The sequence below is a fragment of the Apium graveolens genome, chromosome 7, assembly GCF_009905375.1.
Source record: "Apium graveolens cultivar Ventura chromosome 7, ASM990537v1, whole genome shotgun sequence".
In the NCBI taxonomy this organism is placed as follows: domain Eukaryota; kingdom Viridiplantae; phylum Streptophyta; class Magnoliopsida; order Apiales; family Apiaceae; genus Apium; species Apium graveolens.
This window is the reverse complement of record NC_133653.1, coordinates 48,465,885-48,480,344: the sequence shown is the minus strand read 5'-3', so window position 1 is coordinate 48,480,344 and position 14,460 is coordinate 48,465,885. Positions and strand designations below refer to the sequence as shown.

The window sequence follows — 14,460 nt, the reverse complement described above, 5'->3', positions numbered from 1 at the left end:
TCCAGATTTTTCTTTTGCAGCCTTTTAGGAAAGGAAGGTGGAGGATAGGTCTGTTTCTCTCATGTATTACCTTCAGGAGGAGTGTGTTCAACAGTAGTCTTCCTTGGTTCCACTTCAGCTTCCTTCTACACTTCTTCCTTAGCTACAGCTTCTTCATCCGAACCTTGAGAGTGTTCGGGATTTGTAACCTTCCCATACCTTATTGTAATTGCCTTTACCTGCTCCTTAGCTTCCCTCTTTCTTGGCACTTCTGTGTCACTAAGGAGTGTACCGGGTTGATGATTTAACAAGGCATTGGCAATTTATCCGATTTAATTTTCCAAGGTCTGGATAGAAACCGCTTGGCTCTTGCACATGAGCCTCAACTCCTTCAATTCAGATTTTTCATTCGACTATTGCAGCTGAAGCTGTTGCCTTGATGCATATTGCGGTTGCTGAAAACCAGGAGGGTTGTACTGCTTTGTTGGGTACTGCTGATAAGGCTACTGAACCGCATTATGAGTATTACTCCAACTGAAGTTCGAATGATTGCGGTTGTTAGAATGATAGGTGGTTGGCACAGGCTTTTGCGACCTCTGAAAGTTGCTCACGAGCTGAGCTGATTCACTAGAAATGGCACACTGATCAGTCTCATGGGTACCAACACAATGCTCACAGACACTAGTAATTTGATTAACTCCATAATTAGCAGAGAATCCACCTTCATCGTCAAAACCTTAAGTTGAGCGGCTATAGCAGTAGCTACATTTAACTCCAGAATTCCTGCTACCTTGCCCTGAGATAGTCGCTGAGTAGGATTCTGGTATTCATTAGCAGCCATCAGTTCAATTAATTCATAAGCTTCATCGTAGCTTTTAACCCACAAGGATCCTCCTGATGCTGCATCAAGCATGGGTCTAGAAGTAGCACCCAGACCATTATAGAAATAGTTAATGATTATCCAGTCAGGCATCCCATGATGAGGACACTTCCTAAGCATCTCCTTATATCGATCCCAAGCCTCGCATAAAGATTCTCCAGATTGCTGAGCAAATTGAGCAAGTGCGTTTCTGATTGCAGCAGTCTTCGCCATAGGAAAGAATTTGGTTAAGAAATTCTGAGCAAGATCCTCCCATTTGGTGATAGACCCTGGTGGTAGAGAATGTAACCAGCACTTAGCTTCGTACCGCAGAGAGAATGGGAAAAGCCTCAACTTAATAGCATCTTCAGAAAATCCAATGAACTTGAAAGTGTCGCAGATCTCGATGAAATCTCTGATGTGCATGTCGGGGTCTTCTTTCGGAGAACCCCCAAACTGAACTGAGTTATGTATCATCTGAATCGTGCTCGACTTGATCTCAAAGGTATTAGACGAGATGGCTGGTCGAACAATGCTAGACTGAATATCATCGATCTTCGGTTGAGATTAGTCCATCAAAGTCTCTGGATTCGCTTCTAGTTCTCCCATTGCAATAAGAGCCTCTTCTTCTTTATCAACTAAGATCTCTTCCTCAACTTTCTCCTCGACTACAACTTCTTCCTCAGCTTGATCTAGTGTCCTCTTACGAGACCGAGAATGCATATGCATACACACCTGCTAGAGTACCTGAAACACCATAAGAAAATTAAGTAAGTAACAATGTCCGAGTCACTGAACTTTAACGACTAATGATGACAAACACATAAACTAAAAATTAACACCGATATCCCCGGTAGCGGCGCCAAAAACTTGTTAGGGCTAAAACACGCGCTAATATTCACGCAAGTATACGCGATCGCAGGTAATATAGAATAAATTCTAGTTCATTCCCACAGGGATAAGTTTAGGTTAATTTCAATCGATGTATCTATGGAACACTAGTATGGTTATTATCCAATGCTAAGACGAGTAACAATTTTGTGGTTGTTTATACTAAGATTTAACTAAGAGATTAAACTAAAGAACATAAACTAAGAATTAAAGAGAATTAATTAATATATGACACAAACATAGGATTTTAACTTCATTAAATACTTCATTCAATAGCCTTTTTGTTCATAACCTTAACATGTAATGGTGATGACATTAATCAGATAACACGAAACTGATAAACGCCAACTTTTGTTGTACGAATACCATACTACCAGACATCCATAAAAGAGATAGAAGCTGAATAGACACCAATTATATTGAGACCCTATATGTCAATAGAATTTGATAACATAATGGTTTAATGCACAAGTTATCTCTCGTGATTACATAGGGCAAGTAAGATGGTTAAAATTACCTACGAATCATGCATAAAGAATACATGAACCTATGCTAGCATGACAAGTTCTAAACCCTTAAGTTCACTTTCACTTCATTAAAGATTAACACACAATCTTATAAGTTCGCAACGCTCATAAGACGAATAAGCACAACCAAAACTAGGTTATCATACAATCACCATACACTAAGACATCAAAATGAATTAACTAAAGAAATCCATAAATAAATCCTTTAGAACCTCACGATAATGATTAGCCCATGATCGGACTCATCATCAACTTGGGTTCCAATGAAAGCATGCTATAATAAACGTCTCTCCTTGAAAAGTGACCTTAAGTTATGTTTTTATAGCAGCCCACACAAAGTAGAAGTCTTCTGGATCAAAATTCCATGAAAAATAGGATTTTCTGAATTCGATTTGGTGCGGCCGCACGCTACCTCGGCGCAGGCACGCTGCATCTCTGGACTCCTGGCACGGACGCGCGCTATCACAGCGTGGGCGCACCGTCTCTCTGGAAAAAATGCTGACTTCTTCTTTTCTTGCTGATTTGAGTTGGTCTTTTCACGAGCTTTTATTCTAGACAACATCCTAACACCAAATTAGCACTAAAACCATGCTAATTCACCTGGTTACCTGGTAAATGCCTGAATGGCAAAAACACTACAAAATACTTCAAAAACACTAACAACTTGAGTGCAAAACATCAATCCAAAGCTTACGGAGCGTAATAAAGTGTCATAAATGCCACTCAACAACCTCCTTTTAAAAGGATCAAGATGGACGTTTTTCTTGGGGAACAAGAAACCTAGATGGACTTGGCTTCTCATTTCACGACCCAATAGAAGTTATCAAACCAACTTTCTATTATAACTCAAATATTGATTTGCTTTAAGAATTCCCGATTATGCGGGCAAGTCACAAAGGCCCAAGGCTCGATTATAATTTTGAGACTTCACAGACGAGGAAACTCCCCGACTGTAGGATATCACCATCTGCTACCGCTACTTCTGTCGATCGTAACCGCATGTATATTCATGACTTACCGCAAATACCAAAGTGCATCCTTACCCTCGATGAGGATAACCCACCAGACTATAGGATAAATGATCCCAAGCGTAGAAGGGCAAAGTGCGAGATAAACCCAAAGTCTCTCGTCGAGGATAACCCGTAGAATACGGAGACAGGGCTCTCAAAGCCCACACTAGATATTTATGACCATTCCACTACGAGAATAACCCGCAAGACTATGAAACAACGTCTTTGACCTTTTATTTAGGATGATGGGCTCCCGGAGGGCCCTTTTTCTTCATGGGGCATGCCCTGTGAAGGATTGGGGTCCTCCGGAGTCCTCCCTCATGCCTAGGGCGTGCCCTAAGCATGGAGAGGTCTTTCGGGTCTCCACTTCCTATCTTGTATAACTCTTATGCTTTTTCACTTCCCAGTTTAGTTTTGGGAGCAACCTCCTCGCTAATTCTTCCTTGTCATCTCACTTGTTATTGCGAAGGGCCACCCCGTGCGGCCATATAGCATGGGGTACCCCTTATGAGGGTCCGAGGACATTTCCTCGGAGCCCGGGTCTTTCTTCAGTTCTTGATCATTTCACTCTTGCTTCTTTGACTTAAGATCATCTTTTATAGACTCCACATCAATACTTGTTCTCTTTCCTCGTCTTCTACTATAGCAATTGTCATAGTATCGTCGTCGTAGTGGTCGTCGCGCATTTCCCCCACTATGGTCTTTGTAATCTTCCATCGTAATGGTCATTGTAAACATTCATATACAACTTCACCAATCATCGTCATAACTTCTCGTCATCAATAGTCGTCGTAAGCAACTCCCGTATAGGGAGAGCCCTATATGGGGTGGCCTCGGGGACGCGTTCTCCGGAGCTCGTTCATCTTCTTCCTCGGTGCTGATCCGACCCATTTCCTTAAAGATTCGATAAAATACCTATGATAATTTTATGCTATAACATCTACATCTCTCTTTGTTTATAAGATTTACGCAATCAATATTCAATTAGTATAATCATGCAATCGTGATTACCGATCGATTTCTAATTTTAGTCTGTTTTACGAGAATTTAGGTTTCTACAATTGAAAAAAATATCATAGAATGTGAAATAGTGATGTGAAAAATGAAATCTTTTATGATTGTTCATTTCATTTACTATTCTTTTAATTTCAATCAATTGAAGTAAGAGACGTGTTATTCGAAAAAAAAAGTTAAAAAGAAAATCAATTTGGAGTCCTTATCGTGATTCAAAAATAAACTATATTAAATAACACTATTTCAAAAAGAAAGGTAATACTAGTTCATAATACTAACAATATAAAGAATTGTGATTAAAATTAAATTAATACAACAAAATATTGTGCAAGACATGCATGTATAATAACAAGACTAAGTCACATTGACAATCCTGAGATTCTGTTGTTTGATAATCAATTTTGTATTCAGTATTGTATCTCAGAGATATCGACAAGTCTTTTCTACATGTAGAGATCTCAGACATATCGACAAGTTATTTCACATGCAAGAATTTAGAGATCTTGATAAGTCAATTATACCTCTTAATAACTCAAAAATCTCGATAAGTCATTATACTTATCGAGATGTCACTTCTCTATAGAACAAACCGGAGATCTCGATATACCTCTCAAATACAAAATGCAGATAAGTTAAATATTCAAGATTATCAGTTAAAAAACGATCTGTCAACTAGATTGAAAAGTCTACAAAGTAGCTGGAAGAATACAAGACCAAGGGCCAAGATTAACTGGACAAAGGATGGTCACAGACCTGCAAGATTCTACACAGATTTTCTAAGCTATAAATGGCAAAGAAAAAGGTTGATTTAGAAACTAGTTTAGTCAATTTTAGTGCAAGTATTGTAAACCCGTGCTGCTATTCTATAAAGCATGCATCAGTCCTTAGTTTAGAAGTAACAAAGAGATTCATATTTTCTTGTATTCTCTCAAGGAAGAAGCTGAGTTCTTATATTGTTAAGAATACAGAATTTATAGCAAGACAAACTTAATTAATATAAATTAAGTGAGTTTTGAAATACTGTGCTTGTTGATTTATTTCTTTAATACAGTATCTCTGCATATATAAACTGCCTTGTTCACATAATATCCAAACAAGATTTAAAAGGCCAAAAATTCAAAAAAACACATTCACCCCCTTATGTTGTACTCAATATCTAACAAGTGGTATTAGAGAAAAATCTGAAAGTAAACATATAAAGATCTTGGAAGTATGAGTGCATAAAATATAGGCACTATCAAGATACCAGCCTTTGATAAAATCAACTATACACTTTGGAAGAAAAAGATGATGGTGTTCATAAGGATGACCAAGCCAATGTACATCCAAATTCTTAAGAATGGCCCTTTTATTCCCATGGAAAGGGTTGATGAATCTAATGATGGAGACATGGTCATTCCATCTCACTTTGCTCCTAAAGACCCCTCAAAATACACTGAACTTGAAAAGGAGAAAGTCTCTCTGGATAGTGGCCTGCAACTAATTCTGATATAGTCACTTGACAATTTCATGTACAATAAAATTATCGACTATGACACAGCCAAACAAATCTGGGAGAAGATTGAAATTTTGTGTAAGGGTACAGAGGAAGTAAGATCTAATCAAAGAAGAATACTGGTGTCTCAGTATGAGGGTTACATGGCTAATCCTAAAGAAGGATCTACTGAAATTTTTAAAAGGTTCAACAAACGGATAAATGACTTGCAACTTCATGATAAATATTATGAAGCTGAGGAGGTTAACCTAAAGTTTTTGCTAGCTCTTCCTGACCACCTTGAACAGAAAATATCAGCTATTAGAGAAAGAATAGACTTGAGCAGAATGACACTGAAAGTCTTATACGGAATCTTGAAGACATATGAACTTGAGGGAAAAGTTGGAGAAGAATGAGATGAAACTGAAGTTTTTCAGAAATGCATCTCACTTGGTTAGACAGTACCATAAGAAAAACAAGCAATATGCTAATATAGCTATTGGTTTGGACAATGATGCCTTGAACAACAAAAAGAAAAATAAAGTTGACAAAGGTAGAGCAATTGCAAATCAAGATGTCCCAGTTATGCCGGGAAAAGTTGATGTACCTTTTTTCAAGGCATGCGAATTCAATTTCAGTGAAGTTGAGTTATGCTGAGAAAAGTTGATGCACCTTTGTTCATGGCATGTGAAGTCAATTTTAGTGAAGTTGAGTTGGTCATCAAGCAAAAGCTTGCAAATGAAGACAATGAGAATAAAAATGAAGAAACCACTCCTACTGTTGAAATTAAGAAGAAGCACATGGTCAACCAAGTTTCTAAGACACCAATCAAATAAATCAAGACTGAGAATGCAGAAAAGAAAAATAAGATCAGGAATTGAAAAATTGGAGTAAATAAGAGCAATGACTTTGTATTTGTTGCAGATGCTCCTAGGAAATAATGTCAAAAGTGTGGCTCTACAAATCACCTAACTTACCTTTGTAAAAAGGTTGTTAGTGAGCCAAAAGTAGGAGCTTGCAAACACAATGAATCAGAGGCCGAAGATCCCTATTCCTTCTGTGACAAATTTGATTGCATTCTCTGCAATATGAAAGTAATGACAAGCTGTCATAAACTGAGAATAGATCTCAAAGAAGTTAAACTTGGGTCTATAGGTAAAAAGGAAAATGCAAATCAATCTTTGAACACTGCTCTTTCTGAGTCATCAAATTCTACTTCTGCAACTTCTGTTAAAATAAAGAAAGTACCCAACACTACTTTGGTAGCTAAACACACTTAATCCTCATTGTGTGCAGGGCAAAGTAAATAAGGTCATATAGATCATAGACGGTGGATGCTCCAGGCATATGACTTGTGATAAAGACCTTCTATCACAATTTGAGGAGATGGCTGGCCCATTGGTGCTTTTTGGAGACAATAACAAAGAATTCACAATGGGATATGACAAGTTAGTTTCTGGAAATGTTGTCATTGAAGATGTAGCACTGGTAGCTGGTCTTGAGGTGAATCTCTTGAGTTTCACTAAATTCACAGATAGAGGATTCAATGTTTTATTTGATAAAGGAGACTGCTCAATTATCAGCAAAAAAACTAGTGAAATTGCTTTGAAAGGAGCAAGAAAGGGAAGCTTGATTGTTGCAGATTTATACTTAGCAAATAAGGTTGGAATATGTTGCTTCTACACCAATGAATCTATCGAGCAAAGCAAGTTGTGGCACAAGAAGCTCTCTCACCTGAATTACAAAGCTATTAATACCTTGGTAAAAAAGGAATTAGTGAGAGACATGCCAGATCTGGAATTTGCTCAAGATGAAGTTTGTGAGGCTTGTCAAAATAGAAAAATGAAAAGGTCCAGTGGCAAAAGCAAAGCTGTGAATTCCATAAGTGCACCTATGCAACTTATTCACAGGGACCTGTTTGGACCAGTTAATGTCTTATCAATTTCTAGAAAGAAATATGTACTTGTGATGGTGGATGACTACTCAAGGTATATATGGGTAGAGTTCATGTATTCAAAGGATGAAACTCCACATATACTTATTGAACACATCAAGAAAATTGAGAAGCAGGCTGAAGATCAGAATTGTGTGAAAAGATTGAGGAGTGACAATGACACAAAATTCAGAAATACAATCTTAACTGAATTCTGCAAAGACAAGGGTATTGTTCAAGAGTTCTCAGTAGCAAGGACACCTCAGCAAAATGGGATAGTTAAAAGGAAGAATAGAACTCTAGTTGAGGCTTCTTAAACAATGTTGCAAGATGTAAATTTTCCAACAAGTTTTGGGAAGAAGCTGTCAACATTGCATGCTAAACTCAAAACAGATATCTCATCAACAAAAATCTTGGCAAATCACCCTACTCAATCTTATAAAAAGGATATCCTACTGTGAAGCATTTGCATGTATTTAGAAGCAAGTGTTATGTTCTAAAAGATAACTCTGAATATGTGGGAAAATTTGACTCTAAAGTTTTTGAAGCAATTTTTCTGGGATTTTCATTGGAAAGAACTGCCTACAGAGTTTATTTACTTGAACAAAAAAAATTATGGAAAACACAGATGTGACCATTGATGATGACAAGTGTCCAGGTTTGGAATGCCTTGATGAGAATGAAGTTGAAGCCCTTAAGTTTGAAAATCTCAATATCGATAGTGATTCTGAAGATGAAGCTGAGAACAACACAAGCAACAGAATGAATGAAGATTCAATTGAGCAAGTGAACCATGAGAATGGAAACTCAGTTCATACACCTGAATTTGATGGCACAAACTCAGGGGGAGAAGGAGAAGAAAGTTCTGCAAACCATGCCAATGTGAAGAAAATGGAGAAAATTCAATTCAACGAAATCACACCAGGAAATGGGATAGGAGTCACACAAGATATGCAATTATTGGTGATCCAAATGCTGGAATGAGGACTATAAGTGCAACTGTAAATGAATGTCTATATGCATACTTTCTGTCACAAATTGAGCCCAAGAAAACTTTGGAAGCTCTACTTGATCCTTACTGGATATCTGTTATGCAAGAAGAGCTAAATTAAATTGAAAGAAACAATGTTTGGAAGTTGGTTCATGCACCAAAGAACAGTTGCATAATTAGAACAAAGTGGGTGTACAGGAATAAAATGGATGAAAATGGAATTATAACAAGAAACAAAGCAAGGTTGGTTGCAAAAGGCTACTCACAGGAAGAAGGAATGATCATGATGAAACTTTTTTTCCAGTTGCAAGACTTGAAGCAATAAGGATATTTCTTGCACACTCAAATTTCAAAGTGTATCAAATGGATATAAAGAGTGCATTGTGAGTTGGAAGAAGAACTTTATGTGTAATAGCCACCTGGCTTTGACGATCCTGACTTTCCAAATTTTGTTTATCAACTTATAAAGGCTCTCTATGGATCAAGCAAGCACCTAGAGCTTGGTATGACACATTGTCAGAATTTCTACTAAAACATGGATTCACTAGAGGAACAATGAACAAGACTCTATTCTACAAGCAGCATGTTGGTGATATGATCCTAGTTCAAATCTATGTGGATGATATCGTTTTTGTTTCAACTAATGAAAAATTATATCAAAGTTTATCAAGACTCATGTCGAGTGAATTTGAAATGAGCATGATGGGAGAATTAAGTTACTTTCTTGGACTTCAAGTTAGTCAAAGAAGTGATGGAATCTTCATCAGTCAAACTAAGTATGGTAAAGATTTATTTAAGAAATTTGGAATGGTTGATTGTTCACCTGCATCAACACCTATGTCTACAACTACAAAGTTGGATGAAGATAAAAAAGTAAAAAGTGTATACATTTCAGGTTATAGAGGAATTATTTGATCTTTCATGTATTTGATTATTACTAGAGCAGACATTATGTTTACAATATGTCTGTGTGCAAGATTTCAATCCAATCCAAAGGAATCACATTTGATGGTTGTGAAGAGAATTTTAAGATACTTAAAGGGAACACCAAATTTGGGATTGTGGTATCCTAAAGGAACTGGATTTGAAGCTGTTGGATACACGATTGCAGATTTTACTGGAAGCAGGGTTGACAGAAAGAGTACTAGTGGAAGCTATCAATTTCTTAGACAAAGACTTATATCCTAGTACAGGAAAAAACAACAATATGTGTCAACTTCCACAACTGAGGTTGAATACATAGTTGTTGGAAGTTGCTGTGCTCAAGTGCTTTGGATTAGAAATCAATTAATGGATTATGACCTAGTGTTACATAAAATACCAATTATGTGTGACAATACTAGTGCTATATCTATTATTGTTAATCCAGTTAATCATTATAGAAATAACACATTGATGTAAGGTATCATTTTATTAGAGAATATGCTGCAAATGGTACTATTGAGCTCATTTTTGTTCCAACAGAAAAACAATTAACTGACATTTTCAATAAACCTTTGGATGAATCAACTTTCACCAAACTTGTTGGTGAAATTGGAATGTTAAATTTTTCATCCTAAAGGCATGAACTCAGCTAATATGTTGCAGTATATTAATTTCTAATAAATCAAAATTAATTTGATTTTGTTGGAAATTAACTGGAATTTGATTTATAAATATTTCAGAATTCTCTGTGTATTTATTTTTTTAAATTCAAAATTCAACTTGGAATTTTTCAAATTCTAAGAAAAACTGTCTAAATGTTAATTTACAATTCCAGTATGTGAACTTAATATAAGACATAATCAAAAAGAATAAAAGTATATAGAGCACTGAGTTAGTGCTATATCTATTGTTGCTAATCCAGTTAATCATTATAAAAACAGCACATTGATGTAAGGTACCATTTATTAGAGAACATGTTGCAAATGGTATTATTGAGCTCATTTTTGTTCTAACAGAAAAATAATTAGCTGACATTTTTACTAAACCTTCGAATGAATCAACTTTCACTAGACTTGTTGGTGAAATTAGAATGTTAAATTCTTCATCCTAAAGGCATGAACTCAGCTAATATATTGTAGAAGATTAATTTCTAATAAATCAAAATAAATTTGATTTAGTTGGAAATTAACTAGAATTTGATTTATAGATATTTCAGAATTCTTTGTGTATTTATTTTTTAAAATTCAAAATTCAACTTGGAATTTTTTAAATTCTAAGAAAACCCGTCTAAATGTTAATTTACATTTTCAGTATGTGAAATTAATATAAGACATAATCAAAAAGAATAAAAGTATATAGAGAACTGAGTTCTCGATAAGTCTAACTGACTTCTTGACAAGTCATTTTGAGACTTCTTGATAGAGTTCTTGATAAATCTTTTTCCTGACTTCTCAAAGGACTTCTCGACAAGCCTCATTATGATTTCTCGATAAGTCTTGTAAAGATCTCGACATATGATAATTCATATAGTTCTCTAAAAGTACACTTTTTAGATTTCTCGATAACTTAGAGCTTAAAAAATTTAAATTAAATTAAATATTTTAGTAAAATACTTTTGATATAAAATCATTCTAATTTTATTTTGATTTATTCAAATAAAAATTGGAAAAATTCAGTCCATTCAGGATAAACTGGGTATTTATTTGACATCTTGATAAGAGTCAAGAAAGTGACATATCAATATGTATCTATTTTCTCACATGACTTCTCGATAAGCAAATCCCAAACGTTTATTCCTACTTCTCGACAAGTCATTTATCTTTTTCTATAAATACCAAGACATCTCGACATAATCCCTCTTTACGCCTTCGAGATCTCAAGTGACCTAGTTTTTGCAAACCTTAATCATTCTCTCTCATTTTGAGCTCTTTCTCTTTTAAATCTCTTACCCACTTAAATTCAAACACTTACAATGGCATCAAACACTGTTAGAGCTTTCATCCCAAAGGAGGGCACCAACTGCCTAGCTTTTACAGATGCTAATCAAGCTCTTGATAGCTTCAAGAGCTTTGACAAGTTTTTGTCTGATACATACTTTGTAGGTGCTTTGACTGCTAATCTTATTCTGTACATGGATGTTCTCAACAAATTCTGGAATTCAGTTGTGGTTACGACAATTGTGCATGAGTCTCAGGATGTATCTCTAATGGTGAAGTACTCAAATCAAAGGCCAACAGGTGGAGTTTAATGAGGATGATGTCAATAAGACCATGGGAATCCCTACTGATGGCATGGTAGAGGTACCTACTCAACAGGAGCTGGCTGAATTTATGGACTTTATAAATTATAGTGAAAGGATCAACCTTGCTATCCTGAAGAAGATGCATCTACGGAGGGAATGGTCATTGCTGTTTGATTCAATATTGAGAGCCTTCACCTGCAGGAAGACTGGGTATGACAACATATCCAGTGTGGTTCGAAAGCTGTGTTCTCCATGGCTCATAACAGGCACATTAATGTGGGGCTGTTGATCTTGGAAGAACTCAGCACAAGGCTCACAATGTCTTTGGCCACAAGAGGTAAGGAAATTTTATTTTATAGGTTTATTATATCTACTTAAAATCATAAAGTTCAAGGCATATATTTACTTAATGGTATTGATAGAACCAAAATAGGCAACTGTAAACAAGTGTCCAAAATTGTATTTGGTTCATTATTTACAAAGAAGAAAGTACTTGTAAGTCTGATAATCACTAACTTCATGTTAGAAATATTCAGGAATTAACCTTACCTTATGCCAGACATGAGGTCCAATATAACATCTAGCACAGTTATGGCTCCTGTGCTTGTGGAAGTACAAACACAGGATAACCAACATGGACTTCCACAACTAAGACCCTTCCTTCTCTACCATTAAAAGTAGAAAACCAACCATTTCATCCTCTCAAAAGGGTGGAGTGAGTAAAATGAAGAGAAAGCATGCACCGTTAACTGTTGTGAATGAGAGTGGCGAGGACCAAATCTAACTAGAGTCTACCTTGGTCAAAAAGCCAAAAAAGGCAAAGAAAACTGAGCTAACCACTCATGGAGCTACCTTTGTATCCTCCTAAAAGGATGCGATTATAAAAGAGGGATCTAAACAGATTCTGAAGGTATCCTCTTAACAGGGTGTCTCTATTGAACAAAGCACTCTCCCTAGTGCACTTTATAAAGAGTCTGCACCACAACTTGAGCACACTCAAGTTTATTAAAGAAGAAATACGGATGGCACACACATTGAGAGCACATCATTTGAAGCTTCCTCATCTACTTAGGGGGAGCTTCCAACACTTAACGCTCAAATCTCTAATCTCATATCTCAAATTTCTTCTACTTACAATAAAACACTTGAATCTACTTCTCAAGTGTTGCCAAAATCAAGTGACATAGTTCATGAAACTGTGCTCACCATCTAGGAACAACATTCAGTTGGTGAGAAGCTAAATGTTGGGGTAGACCTTGATGACACCAACAAAAACATTGGGGTTTAATCAGTTTTTACTGAAGACCCTGTGATGGTACCAAATGCACCTTCATGTGTAAATCAATCTTCACAGATTGAAAGGTTTGAGGGTATTAATCCTGAGGGGGAGCTATCTAAATCCTCTCCAATTCAATTGGAGGTTCCTCAGGTAGAGACAACTCCCCTTAAAACCCTGGCTGAAATTGCTTTATCAATAGAAGCTGGGAGTCAAATTGCCAATGATCCAACTATTGGGGAGGAAAGTATAGCACATTCAAGTGCCAGTTCTTTGCAAGAAGAACAAGAGTTTGAGGCCATGGTAAATGACAGTAACCTGGTCAAATCCCCTCCAATTCAAATGGAGGTTCCCACAGTTGGTGAACAACACACTGTCATAATCACAATTCCAACTGTGAGTTCAACTATGATCCCAGTCAAAGGGTTACCTACTACCACAACACCCTTCACCTCAAACCAAATAGACATCCCATCCACCTCCAATCCTACTCAACAACCTTCTCACATCATCTCTCAATGGCTACATGATGCACAATCTCAGCCAATTACAATGAATGATCTCCTTATAGACCAATTAGATGGCCTTGCAAACATTACCCAACAGTTATGCACAACTGATATTTCCACTTAGGCTATCTTTTTATCATATAAAGAAGATGTTGAAGAACAACAACACAAGATTATTGATAAAGCTGAACAGGATGGGAATGTGGATGCTTGGCTATCTAAGGATTTCAGTTTGGATATGGATGAGGTCTTGGCTAGATTCATAGAAGAATATGTCACCATCCTAGGAAGCAATGCCAAGGCTCTCAGTCCACAGGAAGTATATGATGCTATTACAGAGGTCTATAAGGCACATCTCAAAGCTTTCCACCTCATTGGTAAGGTATTGAAACAGACATTGGATAGTCATCAAGACAAGATCAGGAGGTTCGTGAAAGATAAGATTGATCAACTTGTGCCATCTCAGGTAGAGATCAAAAATAGATTCAACAAATTTATTGAGCAAATGGCCAAGTTTGATATTACTGGTATGGAGCTCGACATCAAAAACTTCAAGCAATTTCTGGCTCTTCATGAAGTTATCCAAAATCAAATCACTAGCAACAATGACACAAAGGTCAAGTTGGAGCAACTTCACCAAGCCAAATATGAACGCTCAGCCTTATTGATGGAGGGAATCAAAGAATCTGTTCAAGCCACTTTTGGTGCTTCTCTCTCATCCATCTCACAACAACCAATCTCCACCTCAACCAATCTACAAATCCATTCTCTACAGTAACAAGTCTCCACTATTCAAGCCTCTAAGTTTTCTCTTACAGCACAGGTCACTGC

At 36.5% G+C, this 14,460-nt stretch overlaps 1 non-coding gene across 1 annotated transcript; it reads left to right on the top strand.

Annotated features, from left to right (window-relative positions):
* The first annotated feature begins 950 nt into the window (after positions 1 to 950).
* On the top strand, positions 951 to 1,057 carry LOC141676305 (small nucleolar RNA R71). The gene has a single exon (XR_012556904.1). It is a non-coding gene; the product is annotated as a small nucleolar RNA R71 (small nucleolar RNA).
* The last annotated feature ends 13,403 nt before the right edge of the window (positions 1,058 to 14,460 follow it).